Raw genomic sequence first — 8,659 nt, 5'->3', positions numbered from 1 at the left:
CTAGAGTTCCATATAAGTGCTGGGAAATTTTAAAAGAATAAATTAATTTCTATCTCCCATAAGTCCTAGAATCTAACCTGTCAAAGAAAGTAGGGGGTAGAATTTTCTGATGCAGTATCTTAGTTTGGTCAAAACAACACTAACTTATATTGGGCCCAAAAGTTCATCTACTGTGAAGTCAGGCAAGCAGGTCATCAGATGCTACTATTATTATAGTGGCCAACTGGGATTGGGGCCAAACTGCCCCAAGCACTGTACAAAGATATGACAAGAAAATAGCTCCTGCCTCGGAGAGCTAACAGTCTATGTCTAAGATCAGACAACAAGTGGACATAACAGACACAGTAGGAGCACAAGGTAACAATGAGATGATAAGCAGTGTCCACAGCATTTCAGCTTCACCTGCTGGTACTACCGGTTACCACTGAGTATTTTTCCGCATCTCTGGACAATCCAGAATTGGCACAAGATATGGACTCTCAGTTATAGGAACATCCATCTTATTTATTGTTTCTCCTATACACTGAACTCTTTGATCATCTCTCAGGTCCTACATGCATTTGGATTCTTCCATGGTTCCCTGATGGGCCTGGGAGTCCCCTTTGTTCTGTCATCCTCAAAAGTTTCAGTATGCACCTGCCCACACCTTGTGCTATCATGATTTCCATGCAGGTCTAGCTCCACAACAACTATCTCACAGGCCCTGCCAGGACAGCAGAACTGGTGTCCAATAAGCTACTCCCAATCAGTGGTGTTGTAACTGAGAGTAAAGCAGTTGCCTGTCACTTTAAATACGCATACCTCTTAAAGGCCATGACAATTTCATGAAAGGAGCTGTAAATCCATAAGCGGGTTAGTTGTAGTCTGAGTATAACAGTGATGGGAAATGTCCTCCTGACTTTAAAAAAAATCCAGCTGCTTTAAACAGGTAATATTTAATGAATTTAAAAAAAAATAGAAAAAACAAAGCAACAGCCGCTCACCAGTCTAGCCTTAGTGCCACATTGGAGACTTATAGTGCCGCTCCTAACACCAATGTTTTGTGCTCCCCCTAGTGGCTCTGAAGCAGTAGTTCAGTAAAACACTGTTTCAAAAGCCATGTGAATCTGGTGGTTGAACTGGTGCACAAAGCACAGATATTTAGGCAAGAGAAGACCTAGTTGCATTAGCTGTTGACATTGTTGTCATTAAAGAAAAAAAATCTGTAAGCATCTATACAATAATGAAACCATGAGAAATAAGCAGCATGGAGTTATAAAGAACAAATCATGCCCATTAACCTGATCACTCTTCATCGCATGACAAGATTAGTGAGAAAAAGAGATGCAGTTGATTCATATTTGCAATAGAACCTTAAGTATAAAAAAAGAACAGTAATGAAAGTCAGTATCTATTTGAGGGGGTAAGGGGTCTTTGGGGGATGTCACAGATATCAGTTTAAAGTGTGTTTTATTGAACAATCATATTAATGATCATTCTAGAAGAAGAGAAATAGAAAGCTAATTAAATTCACAGCTGATATTAACTCAGGAGGTGTTGCCACTACTAGTAAGGACAGAGAACTAATAGAAATGCTCTGGGTTCTTATAGTAAGTCCTTCTCCATTGCGTCTGAGCATTTTATAGGTGAGAAATATAGTTTGAAAATAAGACAAAATTAGATCCAAACTGGGAAAATTCATACAGGAGAAACTGATCTGAAACATGAATTTTATTCAATGGAAAGGGAGATACTTGGAAAACAGTCATGCTAGAGAGATGGAGGATGGTAATGAATAAATTAGGTGTGAGTTTGCAGTGCAATGTGCTAGAGGGAAAAGCCAATGTAATAATGAGTTGCATGCACCTGGAGATATTAAGAGATGCAGAAAAGATTAAAAGAATTAAATGGGCCAAATTCAGTCCATTGATTTCACTGGGCTCTCCATGTGCCTTAAGCCTTACACCTGCTAATGGGAGGGACTTAGCCCCAGATTTTAAAAGGTATTTCTGCATTGCTCCACTCAGTGTTGTAAGGCCTACATGACTTAGATGGCTAAATCCCATTTTCAGGCTCCTAAGTGCCTAAAGGACACATTTTTTAAGGTGTGTAACTGCCACTGATTTCAAGTTAGGCACCTAACACCCCATTGTCTCCACAGCAGCACGTTTCTTATGCAGGATCAGGTCCCTTATACTACCTGCCCATCACTCTTTATCTTGCACTTATAATGCATCTAACACTTGCTCTGTGCAGGATCAAGTTCTACAGTGGGTAGTAATTTCATGGTAAATCATTATCAGTTGGGTCAGACATTAATTTTTAATTTCATCGCAGCCTCTTCAGTTCTGATTGAAAGCTCTTCATACCCTTGGCTTCATACCTGTCTCTAATGACATGGAATGGTGAACAGCTTTTTGTAGGTCTTGCAATTCTGTATGTATTAATCATGTTTATTACTGCACTGCCAAGGGACCAATTGAGAATGGGTCCTCATTGTGCGAGGCACCATACACACACATCCATAGGTATTTACTCTTTATTTGAAGCAAAGCACTTCTCTGTCTTTAACACTTTACTGCTGCTGCATGGATCAGTGGATCTTTTACATGGAAGCCTCTTTTTGTTGTTTTATTATCATTATATTTTCAAAGGCTATTCCATTTAAATATAAATTGCGGTATGTGGGAAATCTCAGGGTTTTCTCGTTCAGCCACTGCCTCATTGTTGTTACAATGATGCTTGCCTGTTTCCCAGGATTATTGTATATCCTAATTCATTATTGTTTTTAAAGTGCGGTGAGATCCTCTGATGAAAGATACCATATAAGTGCAAAGCATTATGATGATGATGTATAAACTATACAGGTGACAGTTCGATCTAACATAAAAACTATCTCTGAGCCCTTCCATGAAAAGGGATACAACACAAAATCATTTCCTTATTATTTCCCTGGCTGAAACTCATTATGGCTTTCGCACTTCTTAATCAATACTTTAAAGTCCTTCTGTTTTATAGAACAGTTCATCAATATTTTATGTTTTAATAATTTATGTTTTATTACAGAACCAGATGGAGCCCTGCAGCATGTTCATCCTCAAGACACCGGAGCAAGGAGGGGAGGACAACTGGAATCACAGTCACCTGGGTTTAGAAGCCCACAATTTCCAACCTCCTATCCATCTGTATGGCTCTGTTTTGGATTCAACACCTGTATACAGTCACTGAGATGCCATTAGTGATGCAGTGATCCTGTTACCCTCCAACAGCAACAGATAAAACCTGCACATTTGAAGATAAGAGCTGGCTAAGATATGGAAGAGAGTCTTCTGCAGTGACAACTTCCTCCTAGCAGAGAAGAATGGTCAGGTGTCCATGTGGATGCTTTCAGAGCTCTCCATAGTCTTTGACAACATTGACCAGGTGTCCCATTAATTCCCCCATGGACTCTGGCTGGGATGAATGGTGTCACTCAGAAATTCCATTCCTTCCTCTTTGTGAGATAGAGAAGGCTCTCGTGTAGGGTTTGGCGAAGCTTTCTCATCTCCTCTCTTGTTTAACATATATGGCCCTGTCGTGGGGTGACCCTGGCTCTATAAGAGGGATCAGGGCCATTGCACCTGTGCTTTATCAGCACATTCCAATTTGGCCAATTAACTGGGCTTAAAAGAGGGCAGCTGAGGCCTAGGGGAGGAGAGACCCAGTGAGTTTGGGCTTGGGTCAGTCAGGAACAAAACAGGAGTGAGAGCTGTCAGAGCCAAGAGATTGATTGTGGTTCCTTGGAGAAGGATGAAGGCAGGAGAGCAGTAAGAGAGCTTTGCTGATGGGTGTCCCCAAGACAGAGAGATGGAGCCAGACTGCTCTGGAGAGGACTGAAGGCAGGAAGAGAAGCAGTAGAGGGAATTGCCTGCTGGTTCTAAGCCCAGAGTCTGGAGCCAAGGGTCAGAGAAGGCTGAAGGCAGGGAAGCAATGGAGGAGCTTACCTGCTGATTTCTCTGGGGCCAGGGAGCTGGACCCAGAGGAACCATGCGAGAGCTGGGGGAGTGAGATATGTTCCCTGCAAGGATGTTCCCCAACTGGAAGGGCTGAGATGGTCCAGGAGCAGAGGCACAGAAGATGGACAGAGGCCAAGCAGGGCCAAAGGCAGTGGGGTGTGGTACATGGGGCATCATGGGAGAAGACATCAGGTGATCTTAATGACTATTTGCACTGAATTCTGAATGGATTTTATGTTGGGCCTGTTATAACCAATTTTGCATTTTTTTTTATTTTAAATAAACCTGCCCCAAAGAGAGGTAGTATGGAGAGAGTAGAACCTAAAGTGATGTTATTGGGCTACCTGAGAGGGGAAACTGAGGCATGGCATGTGTCATGCTTCTCATGCTATGTCTTGCTGCAGGGGTGTGCCCAGGCTGGAATGACAGGCCCCAGTTCAGGAAAGTACTAAGCCCCCCCCCCACCCCACAAGAAAGCATTTAACCACATGCTTAAAATTAAGCGTGTGCTTAAATACCCTCCTGCTGAGGGATGTCTTCCTGAACTGAGGCCTATGTGAGGCTGTTTTAGATGGTAAGGTAACATAGACTGAGGTGCCATCAGTGTGCAGATCACACACAGCTTCATATCTCCTCAGACCCAGATGGTATAACATCAGCACTTTCCCAGTGCCCTAGCTAAGACTGCACCTGGATGAAATGGACTTTGCTGAAAGTCAGTTCAGACAAGATGGAGCTGATGCCAGTAGGCTGGGGAAAGGTTTTTGAAGGCCTGGTGGGGCAATTTCTACATTCATTGTTCCCTGCCCTTTGCCTGAAGAGTCTTTAATTTGGGGGTGCTCTTGGGTCCACAGCTGGCTCAGCCCCCAGAGCTCTCTGGGATTCCTAAGAGCCCTTTCTCTCCTCTGCATCTGGCCAGTCAGTGTGACCTTCCCTTTCAGATCCAGCCATGGTAATCCATGCCCGGTATAGACTACTGTTGCCATACAGTTGGGTAGTAATAGCCAATGAGAAAATATTGCACCAATGCTCAGCATACGTGCACTGTTGATGCTTAACTAATAAAGAAGACAATGCATGGGCTTCATATTCACTTCTGGTTGCGATTCAAGGTGTTTGTTTTGGTTTATACAGCCCTCTTGAGCTATCTGAGTCCATCACCACTCAGCCTCTAATGCTCCATGGCAATGTTCTGCTTGCTCCAATGGTCTCTGGTTTTCAGTGTTGTTGGGCTGGTGACAGGGTATTCTCAGTGCAGCTTCCTCCATTAAGTAATTTGCTCTGCTGGCTTGATCTGACAGAGACCAAGTTTCTGTTGGCCTTGAATACAGAGTCAACATTGTCTTTTTCTCAGTTGTTTGCTTGAAGGCCATGCTGTGGGAATGGTAGGGAAAGATTGCTTGTTTGTGGTGATTGTCCGTTTTATCTTTTGCCATTGACAAGAGGAATGTCAGTATATAAGAAGTACAAGGGTGCATTTTATTAATGTTATAACTCAATCCATGGAAAAGGTGAGGGCCAATGAGGGGAAAGGATTGGTCATACCCAAGAACTGTTCTTCAGATTGGGAATGAGCGAGGTAGAGTGATTGAGAGAGGTAGAGTGGGCTAACAAAGTGAAAGGGAGGGAGTGGAGAGACAGAATGGAAGGAACAAGACACTGACTGAGAAGAGAGGGCATGGAAGAGGGGAGGGGTAAGACAAGAGAACTGAAGGCACAGGAGAAGGAGGGAACACACCACAGGGAAACAGAGGTTAGAAAGAGAGAGAAGGAAAAAGACTGACCAACTTAACACCACAGGAAAATCAGACTGAATGAGAGCCCTGTACATTATAGAGCAGATGTAATGGAAAAGTGGAGGGAAGAAAAGGAAGAATAAAAGCAAGGGAGACAGGGTAAGTGCATTATATTTATTTTACAGTGTGGAGAGTCTTCTGCCAAACACTTATAGAGAAAGGGAATGGGCATAATTCTGGCAAATGGCGGGGTCAGACTGTGTGACTGCTTGCACTCCCTGCCCCTGGCCTATGCTACTTCCCAGCCTTAGCACCTGAAACCTTCTCCAGCCTTTGAACAACTGTTCCTCCTGATTCCCAGCCCCCTGCTATACCTCTCCCTCTCCACCAGAAACTTTCTAAGCACCAGGCCAGGCTGTACAATTTAACCCCCTAATTTATATGCACACTTAAATTCACAGCTGCTTCTCATCCCTAGAGCAGTTTCCTTTAAGTCTGCTTTGAGGCACTTCAGTGGGGCAATATGAGGATGCTTGTACAGCCATTACCCATTCTAAACCTCTTCCGTGGAAAAACCAAGGATTTCAGGCTCCAAAGCTGCTAATATACCTCAATCCTGACGGACCACAGCCCTTGCTATTCCTTTCTAGGATTCTCTTGAGCAGAGACAGCCAGACAAAAACTGTGTGGACAAGGAGGATGAGCTGTGGCTCATTGTGTCTTGTGAACTCGTGCAGGATTTGATCAGCTCTCCAGCAGTGAGCCCAGCCCTCTAGATCCTGGTATTACCCATGCCTGTAAGCACTTTGTTGGAGCAGCACCCTCATGTGGCCCTCCAGGGCATAACTCACCCAACTGCAAGTCTTCATGGCTATGTCTCTTCTCTGTGAGGTCCAGAGCAAAGATGCTTTAGCTCTCCAGGCAAAGCCCCCTTCAGTCATACCTGTTTAGGGGTTTTAAGGTTCTACAGTAATCGGGAACAAACCAAACACAACTCAAAAACAGGGTCATCCCAGGAGTCTTTAGGGTGCACCACCCTTCTATTCAGGGCTTGTCTTTCAAACCATCCATGTTTCTGACAATTGTTTCCCCCCAGGGTTTGGTCATCCCTTCCAGGAGGGCTGATGCAGCTGGTAAGCAAGTGCTGTATCAGGGCTGTAATGAGGCTTTTCTCCCACCAAGGAGAGTTCTGTCCTCCTTCATCAACCCCAAACTGGGCTAGTTCTCAACCTTTAGCACTCCCCTCCATGCCTGGCATTGGCCACAGGTGTAACAGGGCAGGGTCACCTGGGTCCACAGGCTTTCTCTCTCTCTCTCTCTCTCTCTCTCTCTCTCATTACAGGTGGCTAATCTGCCACTGTCTTCCACATCACATTTGTGCTTCCCATTCAGCAGATCCATTCCATTCAACAAATCACTTCATATCATATGGGTTACTGAGCTACGCAGAGCAACAGAGCTAAAGAATATCTTCTGTCCTCAACCACTGACTGAGCCTCACTGCATTTTAAGTCAAAAAACCATGAGGCTAGTCAGAAACTGACATGGTTTGATGAGCTTTACTTCTGCGGCATTTCCTTTGTTTAAAACCCTGTTGATTATTTTTCCTTCTAACTTCTGGGATGATTTCCAACTTTACACCCACAGAATGATTCATTTGACTTCTGAATAGCCTGAAGTGTTATGGAGTCCCCTCCCAACTCAGAAAAAAATGGCATCTTGATTTCCTGTTTCTGAAAGTTAAGGATGTACTCAGGCTTGATAGAGGCTCCCTCCTGCTCAGCGGACAGTTTATTAACATGTAGTAATTGAAGTCAGTGGTCAATTCAGACTTAATAATACAGACATTTCCCAATTCCCATGAGATCTGCCATTCTAGAGGCAGATGATAGCAATGCTATTTCAGAAAACTGAGGGTAAGTGTACGCAAATCCCTATGTCATTCAGATTAGCCCAGTGTTTAATAGAAGCCATATGAATTCTTCTAGGTTTGATTCACAAAAGCAGAGGGAGAAACCCATACAGGCTCAGGCTTCACCCTTCTACTGGAGGGGGAATGGCACAGTGGCACTCCTGGGACATTCTGTTGTCCCATCTGATCTAGCTCCATCCATAAAAAGACACTTCTGAAAGGGTTGCTTTGGCCTGGGAAAAGGAATCTCAGCAGATTGAAGGGTTCATAGCCATGACTGGAAAAGAGGTGCTACCTGTTTATTGGTTATCTACTGATGTTTTTGGCGGTGGACAATATACAATAACACTCCCTGCCCCCAAGAGCTTACAGTCAAAGTTTGGTGCTTCTGACTAGGCTTTTTAAAAAAAAAAAATAATAATAAAATAAAATCTCCCTGGCAACAGAAATTCACAGCTTAATGATAACAGTGAGTGTGTTGCTTAAATCTATTTATAGAGATAGACAGTATGTTAATGGGGAACAGTTTAGCTATTCAATTTCTATAATCCAGCACCAAGGCAAAATGGCCTGTTGAGGAAGAAAAGGGTCACTAGTGGAATGAAGGGTGGTAAATTTCAGAGATAGTCAGGTGATGTACATCTATTCCAGGCCCCCCTCTCAGAAGAGATCCAGCCCATAGTAAACATTTGACACACTCCCTCGGTCTTGCAATTTCCTCCCTGAACTTTTCAAGTTTCCACACAATTCATTTCTAAAATTAATCCCTGTTCTCCTGTTAGTGGGAGTTATTCTCACACACACTGAGGAAATAATGGTCCCCACAGAGAGGAAGAAATCTAATGAGGTGATTCATAGACTTTATGGCCAGAAGGGGCCATCGTGATCATCTAGTCTGACCTCCTGAACATCACAGGCCACAGAACTTCATCCACCTCCTTCTGTAATAGACCCATAGCCTCTGCCTGAGTTACTGAAGTCCTCAAATACCTCAATTTACAGAGAGTCTACCATTTACTCTAGTTTAAACTGGCAAG

At 43.7% G+C, this 8,659-nt stretch overlaps 1 long non-coding RNA gene across 1 annotated transcript; it reads right to left on the bottom strand.

Annotated features, from left to right (window-relative positions):
* Positions 1 to 5,043: 5,043 nt before the first annotated feature.
* Positions 5,044 to 7,006, bottom strand: LOC122461212. Its single transcript, XR_006283034.1, has 2 exons — positions 6,562 to 7,006; positions 5,044 to 5,348 (listed from the first exon to the last, which is right to left on the bottom strand). It is a non-coding gene; the product is annotated as an uncharacterized LOC122461212 (long non-coding RNA).
* Positions 7,007 to 8,659: the final 1,653 nt, after the last annotated feature.

This window comes from Dermochelys coriacea, chromosome 1, assembly GCF_009764565.3.
Source record: "Dermochelys coriacea isolate rDerCor1 chromosome 1, rDerCor1.pri.v4, whole genome shotgun sequence".
Classification (NCBI taxonomy): Eukaryota; Metazoa; Chordata; order Testudines; family Dermochelyidae; genus Dermochelys; species Dermochelys coriacea.
Note: the sequence above shows the minus strand (reverse complement) of the source record. Positions and strands in the feature narration are given on the sequence as shown.